Source organism: Castanea sativa, chromosome 9 (genome assembly GCF_040712315.1).
Source record: "Castanea sativa cultivar Marrone di Chiusa Pesio chromosome 9, ASM4071231v1".
NCBI classification, from domain to species: Eukaryota; Viridiplantae; Streptophyta; class Magnoliopsida; order Fagales; family Fagaceae; genus Castanea; species Castanea sativa.
The window spans coordinates 45,463,326-45,476,465 of NC_134021.1; positions in this window are offsets into that span (position 1 = coordinate 45,463,326).

Here is a 13,140-nt window from a genome sequence, read left to right on the forward strand (position 1 = left end):
TGATTCAATAAGGGTACCTTATCCTCTAAAAATATATATATTAAATAAATTCTTGGATATATAGATATATATATATATATATATATATATATATATAAATGTGAAGTCCTATATCAAAAAAAAAAAAAAACAGCAAGTAGTTAATATAATATACTTAGACCAAAACTTATAAACTTCAATCTTTTGAATTGAATAATGTCTTATAGAACTTTAAAATAAATAAATAAATAATGTACTTCTATGTTATACCAAATTACCAACTACTTAATTGGAGTCTTTTTAAAAATTTTCTTTGTAACCTAATATTAGATTTGTCACCAAATTTTCCGATCTGATGCTTCTCTTATCTCTTTTCTTCTTCTCCTTTGTTTCTTCTCAGCTTTGCAATACAATTTTTTCACTGTGGTCTCTGCGTGTTTCGTGTTGGTCTTCTTCATTTTTTTTCTTGCTCAGATCTTTTTCTCTATTGGTTTTTGAGTTTTGCTTTGGGTTTTCACGTAATGAGACAAAAGGCAAAAAGAGACAAGTCTTTTATTTTTTTAAATTTGAAACGTAAGGAGATAACTGATAAGTACATAGTGGGAGTGAACATGTGGAGGATATAATATGAAGATTAAAAATATAAAATTAAAACGTAAAAGCAAGAGAGAATGAGTGGAGGTGAAAAAGTGTTAGATATAAAAATAAAAAAATAAAAATTGTTATCAGGTACTTCAATACTTGAGAATTGAGAGATCTGCATGTAAAAATATTATGGACTCGTTTTGGTAAGATATTTTTAGTAGTGTTGTTTGTTTTTTATGAAAATATGTATGATTGAAAAAATATATAAAAATATGTGTAATTTTATTTAAATACTGAAAATTGTTATTTAAATACTGAAAAATTATCTCTTCACTTTTCTTATTTAGCTTGGTAAGAGATATAATTGTCTTTTACTAAAATTGTCTTGAAAAAATTTTTATCTCACACTAGGCTAAATAATGAAAATCAAAAAATAATTTTTCAACTTATTTAAGGTTGTTTCCAAATATAGGAAAATAAGATAATTTTTTTTTTATTCTTTTTTCCAAATAAATAAATATTATGGAATTCTATCCTATCAAAAATTAAAGGTCTTTCTAAATAGGTAGTAAAGTTTTGTATGAATAGCTAGCTTTAAAGTAAAAGATCACGCCAATTAATTCATTTGATTCGAAAATCACTATAAATTACACATGACCTAGTTGCATTCCATTCAGGAAAAAAGCAGAGAAACTAAGTAGCAGTAGTATTGATTTTAGCAATGGCAGCTTTCATCAAACTTCTTTGTGTATTTTTCTTCCTGAGTCTTGTTAGCGAAGGTACGTAAAAGATTCATGCAGTGCATGCAATATATCCCTGAAATACATGGCTTTCTTACTACCATGCATATATATTCATTTGGAAGAATTTGTCGCTGCTCTTGATTTTACACACTAGCTAGCTAGAGTCACTCCTTCATATATGTCTGTCTTCATTAAATATTTTGATAGTTATTTTTTCTTACCAAATTAAAATAAATTTGAAATTTGTCAATACATTTGTTAGTGTTTGTGTTCATGCTTCCTACGGAGTAATAGATTAGATTAATTTCGGTGTTACTAATTATTTCGTATTTCTTAAATTACAGGAAATTGTCAATGCTCCTTAGACAACGTATCAGTTGTTCAATCAAAAAGCAAATTAGTTGTACAACAAAAACCAGTGTGGAATGTAACAATCAATCTTGACTGCCATGTACTCTCACAGATTTGGTATTAAGCAGCAATGGGTTTCAAACTGTACTACCTCTTGACCCTACCGTCATAGTTCAAAGCGGAAACCAATTACAAGTCACTGTCGATGGTGGTACGATTGCACCACACTCTAACACTGCCTTCGCCTACGCTTGGGACACTTCATTGTCATTCAATCCAGTTTCTGGCCAACCAAATTGTTCTGGATAAAAGTGTTAAGGAGGTTTCGTTTCACTGAGTTTATGATGTTCTTGGTAGATTCATTTTACATGATTTCTGGTTATGGTCAAAACCAGAGCTTGATTTTTACATGTATGAGATTTTAATTATGTGATCTACATTAATAATTTGTAATAAACATATCTTGGATTACATTGACTTGCAGCTTTCTAACAATTTCACCATGGCCAAGTTCTTTCGTAGCATTTATCTCTCCTTTCATTTTTATGTTGCAGCAAGTGAGCGAGTGTGTTTTTTTTTTTTTTTTTCTTTTTTCCATTTTTGGGATCTTAAGTAGTTAACTAGCAATGTATGGGATGGAAAAAGTGCATTGAGCCAGCAAGACTTAAGGTATTGGGTTTGAGTCGCCCCAATCCCCACTAGTGAGCGCGTTAGTGCTAGTTTCCTTTGTACTTTCTCCTCTTACAAGGTTTTTTATTTGCCTATTTACTGTGAAAAAAAAAATGTGTGGGACGGAAGATGTATAGTGTGATGTATGTATGAAATAGGTACACATTTCATTCGGATTAAATTTTTTTATAAAAAATAATACCGCATATAAAACGGAATTGATAAAACTGTAAGTAAATGTAATTATGGGTATACTATATATGAATATAATTTAATTGCATAATTATATAATTTTATAAGATGTTATAAAAATTGAACTAAATAAACATTTAATAAATTTAGTAGTGTATCTTTTTTCCAAAATTTTAGTTGCGATTTTAAGGAATATACATCACGAATGAATAAAAATGTTTAATATATTCTTTCATTCACTTTCTTACCAAAAAGCCAAAGAATAAGAAGAAGAAAAAATTGTTCAACTTTAATGTGTTGTTGTGAATACATACGTCCCATGCATATTCTTCCAAACGGTACATAATTCATGCTGTATTTAATACAAAATACGTTTTCCATCCAATAAATTAAGTCGCTAATTTTATGCATTATTTCAAACAGGTTCAAAATAGACAATGATAACTTAAATAAGAGCATTGCATTTTCATATATTTTCATATAATAAACCATGGAAAATAAGCCATTGCAAGGGAGAGAGACCTAAACAAAAGGCATAACAACAGAAAAAACAAGAACCAAAATGAAGTAACAGAATTCTGACAAATTGAAATAAAAACAAAACGAAATACCTAGGTCTTCTCTAGCCACAAAATCAAGTACATAAAATTAATACTAGCATGTAAGTCAAAATGTTTATTGATTTTCAATGGTCTATGGCTAATGCACATTGTCTTCCCTTTATACCATCACCTCTCAATTGTATTTTACGTAATCCAGTTTTCCAACACATAATATTCGAAGGGCAAATTACTTTGTTCCTTTTAACGCCTCTACCTGAATAAGTGAATAAATACAAGAATTATCCTAGAAGAAAAAGAAGAAGAATGAATTAATCCAGGTGTCCATCTTCAAAGAGATTCAAGAATTATATCAATCTCTTTAAACTCGACAAACACATCTACCACCAATTTCTTGATCTCTAGTTCTCTAAAGTTCCTACGAAGACATTGGTGAAATGTAAGAAGATCACTCTCTTGATATCTCATCTTTCATGAATATCTCCACTTGGGTAGTACAAGAAAAGTTTACCAAATTCCTTCCACCTTTCAGGGTGGACGTAATTTTTATTCAGCGATATGGTTTAAAAAAGATAGACTCTTATCAGTTCTTACCATCCGAAAGGTCACCAAACAGCCTATTGCCTATAGCTCGACTCAGTAGTTCGACGGCCCACCAGGCTAATTGTAGTCCAACTTATTGTTATTGAGGCCCATGGGTAGCCCAATGGGTTAGTCTAAGTGCTAGGTTTTATGCTCATGTGGGCCCGATAGGCTAGCCCATTAGCCCAGCATGTTGGCCCAACCTGCTACAAAGCTCAATAACTCAGCATTCATAACAAAAATAAATAGGGGAAGTATGAGGAATTGGGTTTAATCTTGAGACATTATAAAATATTATTTTTAAGAGCAATTCCCTAATCACTAAGATACTTAAAGTGATCGTGATAAACTTAATTTAGTAAATATATATTTTTCTAGTAGTCTAGCAACTTTGCATGAACCGTTGGACATTTATATTATTAAAAGATTTTAAAAAATCCATCTAAAACCTTAATAAAAAAATTAAATAGGTTTCCATCAACAAAACAAAAAATTAAATAGATTTTACCATAAAAAATTTGAAGTAAGTTTTAAATTCTTTGATTCTTCCCAATGTTGGATACAATGCAATGACAGGTAGATATGAAGATCTCAGTGCTGTAGTTGCAGATCCTTGTCATGTTTCAAGGTGTGCACTTGAAAATGCTGTGTCAATTGCGGGTGTAGTTCTAGCCACTCAAGCTGTGTTGGTGGAACAGATAAAGAAGCCTAAGCCAGCTATCCATCATGCTATAGGCACAACTTCTTAAATTAAAGATGGGAAAAGATTAGTTGGAAAGCTAGTTGAAAGCTGGGAAAGGCCTGTGTGTGTCACATTGTTTTGAAACAAACAATTTGAATTACAGTTCCATTTTGTCCACTAAAGTTCTATTCAGTCCAATTTAGGCCATTCTGTCTTATTTAGTCCACTTTAGTCCATTTAATCCACATTTGCCCTATTCGGTCCATAGGTCCTATTTTGTCCACTTCAGTTCTATTCAGTCCATTCTATCCACTTTAGTCCTATTTGGTCCATTTTGTCCACTTTGATCTTATTCAGTCCATTCTGTATACTTTTGTTCTAATTAGTTCTATTCGGTCCACATTGCTTCTATTCGGTCTATTCTAACTACTTCAGTCCTATTTAGGCCATTCAGTTTACTTTGGTCTTATTCAGTCCATTTTTTCCACTTTAGATATATTCAGTCCATTCTGTTCATTTTGGTCCTATGTCATTCACTTCGGTCCTATTTGGTCTAATTTGGTCCTGTTCGGTCAATTATATCCACTTCGGTCCATTCATTCTTATCTAGTCCATATGGTTGTGATATTGATGTTAAATATTGATAAGTTCCACAACCACGAACTTGCGCTTCTTCTTATTGTCTTTTCAGTGGAAAATTCTTACATTCCACTGTGCCCCTTCTAATCTTCCTGTGCCTATATCCAAAACATAAGCTTTCCGTTTCTATTGAATACCGATAATATATATACAAAACTGCGGGAACTCATGAAGCTATATATGAACTATCGTGTGAGAACAATCATACATACGGTGCTATATATACTTATTTAAATAAATTACTAAGTAGAGTAAAAATCCCATAAAAGCAAACATTTAAATTTGCAGACACATAAAAAATGAAAGAGTTTTATAAAAAGGCTGGGCTCTGATAGTGATCATAACCATCCAATTAAGATTTAGGAAGTCAATTATTGCAACTCAATTCCCTTCTATCATGCCCCACATTTTTCCAAGCATGACTCGAGAGCTTGTCTAGCACTGCAGTTTGAACATATCTGCTAAATATGTTTTCAACATTCACCATTCACTCTCCACCAAAACGTGAAGCAGATTGGGGATGGGGGCGTGATTTTGATCCCAACGTGAGACCTTCATTTAGCTTCTTTTTCTTTTCTTTTTTAATTTCAATATCAGGCAGCAGAACACGTGACATCTGAGTTGATATAAAAATCATTTCTTATAAAAAGATGACACATTTGAAATATTAGGAACCAAATTAACATACAGCAAAAATGAGAGGAACTAAATTTCTAATTAACCCTTTAAGAAAGAATTTATTACAACTTTTTTCATACAAAAAATTACTATAGGGATGCTCTCTAAAATAAAAATAAAAAAATAAAAAACTATATATTTGGGTGACACATATTACATGCATATTCAGCACGACATATTACTGTATGGCATTAGGGCCATTTTTACACGTGTCTTTATTGTGTTAGAAATTTGAAGGAAGAACAAAGGCCAACTCAACAAATGAATTAACAACTCGCCAAGCTCAAACTAGCACTATACTATCTTGTAATGATTCTTCTTTTCTCTAAAACACTTGAATAACTATGATTAGAGGTATGTTTATTTTCTTACGCTGCTCTAAATTAATTTTTCTTAACAGTACCCAAAGTCAAGAAACCATTAATCAATCTAAACCTGGAGAAGTATTGCAACAAAAGCCAGTGTGGATTGGGGCAATCACTAATGGCTGCCCATGTTCCCAATTAGATATGAAATTGTTTAGCAATGGGTTTCAAACTGTAAAAGTTGTTGACCCTTTGTTTTTGTCCAAATCTGGAAATGAATGCGCCTTGTTAACAACGGTGTGCCACTTAGACTAGCTACCTTCTTCAGTTAGCTTCACCTATGCTTGGGACACTTCATTATTATTCCAGCCACGTTCTTCCCAAATAAATTGTTCTTAAGGAGGTTTCACAGAGTTTCTGACATTCTTATTGGTAGATTTAGATCATTTTTGGTCAAAATAAGAGCTCTTTATATGGTTTAATTAATTGCTCCATTTAATATCATGGGCAGCGTGAAATTTTGATTTTCAAATCTTCATATTTCGTGTTATAGGAAATGTTTTGGTTATTATAATTTATTTTGGCTTGATTTTTTCCATATAACCCGTTAGATCAAGATGTCATGCGTGAATTCAATATAAGGAAAATGTTTTGCTCTAAAACAATTTTGAGGAAACCCTTCAAATTTCTCCTATATCTTTTTATTGAATGTAAATTTTGAAATTTTAACTGTTTGGATTACATATTTTTATTATATCCTCCATACTTGCAAAAATTTAAGAATATCAAATATCAAAAGCTATGTTATGAATTAAATGTTTAAATTTTAAATTTGTGGTATAAATTATGTATAAAAAATAAGTTTATTGATCAAATAATAAATAATATTATATTTGAACAAAATTTGACATGCATGTCAAAAATATATAGAAAATGTAATATAACAGTTGGATTTTCAAAATTCTCATCCACTAAAAAATATAGGGGGAGTTTGACATGTTGCTCTCCAAAAACCTTGTCCTCAATATTATCAACTCTAGCTTGTAAAAAATGCGAGAAAAAAATTATTTAAAAAAAAAAAAAACTGGTGTTATCTAAAGGATTTTTCTTTCAATAAATTTTATGATTCTATATCTTAAAGTAATATTCAAAATTAACAAATTAAAATTTTAAAAAAAAAACTTTAAATCACAAACAAAAAAAGTTAAATGTATAGCATTGGAAAAAATAAGTGTCTTTAATTAACTTATTAAATTTCTTTTGTGGGGACCCGAGAACCGAAGATTGGAAGCACCACTATAGCCTTCAGTTGTTCTTTACGAAGAAACATCCATAACTTGAGGAGTGTGTGAGGCTGCCCGAGGAAAGAATGAGAAGTGACAGGCTGTCCTTGGGGATTATAAGAGATGAAGGTGGGCCGCCTCAGGGGATAAACAAGATATTTGTGAGAGGTTTCTTGTAAAGTCTCACCTATTCCTCCGCATTAAATGGCTGGCAAGATCCACAGCCCAGCAACTCCTTCCACCACCTTCACCAAAAGTCTAATGGGACAAGTGTTCATAGGAGATTTAGGAGGATTGAAGATGGAGGACTAAGATGCAAGTAGCCATGAAGTATATAAAGGAAAAGGACTCTCAAATAAAGGGGGATCCAGAGAGAATCAAGAAAAAGAGATCATAGCCAAAACAGTAATTGAGAAAAAAAGAGTGAACAGTACTTGCAACAATCAAGAACATTGTCCTCAGGCAAGCTTGTAAAGATCCATTTATACATTTAAATCTTAAACTTCTGATTCCTCCTACTCTATTTGTGTCATCGGGCTAAGCCCAAAGTTATTCATCCCACTCTCTTCACAAATATTTATTAATTTGGGCCGAGTTTTGGAACATCATTCTCACTATTCTAAGTGGGCTTGGGTAAGCCAGATTTTGTGCCCTTACATCTTTCATAAGGGTAAATGTCTTCACTAACTTATCAAATTTAAATTCACAACTAAAAATAACATAGGGGGAAAAAAAATTTCACAAAATACTTTTTAACTAATAAAATAACTCGTTGCTCTTGCCCAATATTTCAAATAGGTTCAAAATAGCAATTATAACAAAAATAGAAACGAGTCCATTGAATTTCATTTCATTTTTAACAACAAACCGTGGAATATATAAAGTAAGTGAGAAATATATCTAAAAAAAAGTAATGCTAGAGATACAAATAATTTTACAAACGGCTGATATGGTAAATGATTATTGAAAAATAAAAAAGTAATGTTAATGATAAGTCTAAATTAAAACCAATAAGAAGTTAGCCACATCAACAACTTGTAAAAATATTGTAAAATAGTTTATAACTGTAACATTACTCCCCTAAAAAATTGACAACAAAAGAAGAAACCAGAACTAAAGAGTAATAGAATTCTAGGAAAAACCTTCTCAAAAAAAATAAATAATAATAACAATAAAACAAAACAACAGATCTTCATGTTTTTTCCAATAGCAAAACCAAGTACAAACCTAATTGTTGTGAATTTCAACTTCTAAAAGAATTGTTCCTCAAAATTAAAAAATTCTTAAGATATTTTCTATTTGCAGAAGAGGGGGGGGGGGTAACATTATTTCTTTAACAGTTTTTTTTTTTTTAATTCCCTATAACAGTATTAGTGTAAAGGAGTTTTGGGGAGGGGAGGTACTTTGACTCCACTTATGTGTGTGTGTGTATATATATATAAAATGCTAAGTGGTTCCAATTAATTTTATTAAATTTAAATGGTAAGGAATTAAAATTATTTATTGTGTAATATAAATAAATAATAAAATTTAAATAATTATTAAAATCTTTGCTTAGATAGAAGGTTAAATAGTTATACATTCATTTAAAACTTTGCTTTGGTAGAAAACTAAGAGTGAAATATGATAGTAATTAAGAGATGATGAGGTGGTAAGCTAAATGAAAGAGTTCTCTTATTCATTGTAGAATAGAAATAAATAACAAAAATTAAATAATTCATTAAAAATCTTTACTTAGTTAGAAGGTAAAATTGATATACATTTATTCAAAGCTTTGCTTAGATGAAAAATTATCTCTTCACTTTTCTTATTTACCTTGGTAAGAGATAGAATTGTTTTTTACTAAAATTGTCTTGAAAACAATTTTATCTCATACTAAGTTAAAAAATGATATTCAAAAAATAATTTTTCAACACATTAAAGGTTGTTGTCAAACATAGGAGAATAAGATAGATTTTTTTATTATTCTTTTTTCCAAATAAATAAATATTATGGAATTCTATCCTATCAAAATTTAAAGGTCTTTCTAATTAAATAGGTAGTAAAGTTTTGTATGAATAGCTAGATTTAAGTAAAAGATCACGCCAATTAATTCATTTGATTCGAAAATCACTATAAATTACACATGACCTAGTTGCATTCCATTCAGGAAAAAAGCAGAGAAACGAAGTAGCAGTAGTATTGATTTTAGCAATGGCAGCTTTCATCAAACTTCTTTGTGTATTTTTCTTCCTGAGTCTTGTTCGCGATGGTACGTACAAGATTCATGCAGTGCATGCAATATATCCCTGAAATACATGGCCTTCTTACTACCATGCATATATATTCATTTGGAAGAATTTGTCGCTGCTCTTGATTTTACACGCTAGCTAGAGTCACTCCTACATATATGTCTGTCTTCAATAAATATTTTGATAGTTATATATTTTGTTTACCAACTTAAAATAAATTTGAAATTTGTCAATACATTTATTAGTGTTTGTGTTGATGCTTCCTACGGAGTAATAGATTAGATTAATTTCGGTGTTACTGATTATTTCGTATTTCTTAAATTACAGGAAATGGTCAATGCTCCTTAGACAACGTATCAGTTGTTCAATCAAAAAGCAAATTAGTTGTACAACAAAAATCAGTGTGGAATGTGACAATCAATCTTGACTGCCCATGTACTCTCACAGATTTGGTATTAAGCAGCAATGGGTTTCAAACTGTATTACCTCTTGACCCTACCGTCATAGTTCAAAGCGGAAACCAATTACAAGTCACTGCTGATGGTGGTACGATTGCACCACACTCTAACACTGCCTTCGCCTACGCTTGGGACACTTCATTTTCATTCAATCCAGTTTCTGGCCAACCAAATTGTTCTTAACTAAGGAGGTTTCGTTTCTCAGAGTTTATGATATTCTTTGTGGATTCACATTACATGATTTTTGTTGGTCATAGTCAAAATAAGAGCTTGAATTTTATTTGTATGGGATTTTATTTATGCGATCTACCTTAATAATATATATGATAAAAATTTCGTTGGATATATTATTGAATTTCAAATTTCTAACAATTTTACCGTGGCCATGTTCTTTCATAGCAGCATTTATCTCTCCTTTCATTTTTTGTGTTACAGCTTGTGTGCGTGTGTTTTATTTTGTATTTTTGTTGGGATATTAATGTTGGGAAATTGCCTCAAATTCCAATTGTGACTTGAAAAGTCAATTAGGTTTCTTAGTTCAAGAAGGAAAAACTAATTTGGGTTTTCTTTATATGGAAAGAAAGACTATTCTTTGGTGTGGAAAGAATTTATTTCTTAGTATGGAAGAAAAGACTATTCTTTGTTAGAGAAGTAATGCATTCCTAGTTCAAGAGTGAATAGGAAAAGAGTCTTATAAATAAACAATGTTGCAATGAATTTGTTGACTTTGGCCCAAGGGTCCTCTTTATCGGGGGAGGGAAAATTGAGCGTGAAACCAAAAGAGAAAAAAGAGATTTTCGCTTGGGAGAAACGTGAGGAGAGAGAAAAATTTGTCTCCTTTAAGAAGATAGCCAAGAAGGAAAGAGTAAAGAGTTGCCGCCTTCGAAAAAATAGCCAAGGAAGAGAGAGCCAAGGAGAAGAGAGCAAAGTATTGTTGCCTTGGAAAAGACAGCTAAGGGAGGAGAGAGCAAAGGGTTTCCGACTTTAAGAAGATAGCTAAGGAGGAGAGAGCAACATGTTACCAAATTAGAGAAGATAGCCAAAGAGAGCTATGTGGAAAAGAGAAAAAATAAGGGAAAAAAAAAAAGAAAAACTAAAAAGGAGAGAGCAAATTATTGCTGCCCTATAGATAAATAATAAGTGTGTGTGAGAACAAAGAAAAACAATGAGATTTTTCTTTAGCCATGAGACACAGAAAGTGTATGTGAGAGCAAAGAAAAATTTTTTTTAAAAAAAAAAAATCTCTAAACGTGAGACATACACAAGAGGTATTATAATTGATTTGAAAATAGTGAAATTGATTTGGAATTTGTGATCACATGGTTTTTCCCTTCAAAGAGAAAGGATTTTCCACGCTAATATTTGTGTTTTTGTGTGTGATTGCTATTTAGGATTAATAATATTTGTGGTAATACTATTCGGGACCCAACACTTAAAGTGTAGCAATGTATGGGACGAAAAAAGTGAATTGGGCCAACAAGACTTAGATATTGGATCCGACTCCCCCTAAGCCCCAATAGTGAGTGTGTTAGTGCCAATCTTCCTCCATGGTACCTTCAGCATGCAAGGATTGCCACCCTCTCCTCTTATGCATTTTTTTTATTTACCCAAAAAAAAAAATGTATGGGACAGAAGATATACCGTGTGACATAGGTATGAAATATGTACATGTTTCAATTGAATCAAGATCTAAATTTTTTTATTGAAAAAATAAGGTATAAAAAACAGAAATGAAAAAACTGTAAATAAACGTACTTATAGGTATACTCTGTATATAATTTAATTGCATATTTATATTATCTTATTAATATAAATTTATATGATGTTATAAAAATTGAACTAAATAAGATTTTTTAATACATTTAGTATTTTTTTTTTCCCAAATTTTCTTCGTGATTTCAAGGAAAATACATCACAAATGAATAAAAATGTTTAATATATTCTTTCATTCACTTTCTTAGCAAAAGGTCAAAGATTAAGAAAAAAAATTGTTCACTTTGATGTGTTGTTGTGAATAGTGAATACATACGTCTCAAGCACATTCTTCCAAATGGTACAAAATTCATGTTGTATCTATAAAAAATGTTGTGTGAAGATAGTCTTCCAATCGCATACTTTCATACATTAACACAAAATACTTTTCCAACCAATAAATTAAATCTCCTACTTTATGCATTATTTCAAACAGGTTCAAAATAGACAACTTCCAACGAATAAATTAAATCGCCTATTTTATGCATTATTTCAAACAGGTTCAAAATAGATAATGAAAACAAAAATAGGAGCATTGCATTTTCATTTTCGTATAATAAACCCTGGAAAATAAGCCATTGCAAGGGAGAGAGACCTAAACAAAAAGCATAACAACAGAAAAAACAAGAACCAAAATGAAGTAATAGAGTTCTAACAAATTAAAAATAAAAACAATACAAAATACCTAGGTCTTTTCCAGCCACAAAATCAAGTACATAAAATTAATACTAGCATTAAGTCAAAATGTTTATTAATTTCTATGGTCTATGGCTAATGCACATTGTCTTTCCTTTATAACATCACCTCTCAATTGTATTTTACGTAAGTAAATCCAGTTTTCGAACATAAAATATTCAAAGGGAACATATAAAAACAATCCAGTTTGCTCCTTTCAACACCTCTACCTGAATAAGTGAATAAAGACATGAACTATCCCAAAAGTAAAAGAAAAAGAAGACGAAATTAATGCATGTGTCCATCTTCAAAGAGATTCAAGAATTCAACCAATCTCTTTATACTCAACGAACACATCCACAAATTTCTTGATCTCTTCTCTAAAGTTCCTAAGAAGACAATGCCTTGGTGAAATGTAAGAAGCTCACTCTCTTGATTATCTTATCTTTAATGAACATCACTACTTGGATAGTCACCTATCAGTTCTTACCATCCAAATGGTCACCAAATGGCTCATTGCCCACGGCCAGACCCAATAGCTCAACAGTGCGTCGGGCTAATGGGCAGCCCAACCCGTTGTTGAGGCCCATGGACAGCCCACTACCCCAATGGGTCAAGCTATGTGTTAGTTTTATGCCCAATAGGTTAGCCCATTAGCCAGGTATGTTGGCCCAACTTGCTGCCAAGCCCGATAACTCAGCATTTATAACAAAAATAAGTGAGGGGAGTATCGGAGAATAATCTTGAGACATTATAGAGAAATTTTTAGAAGCAAT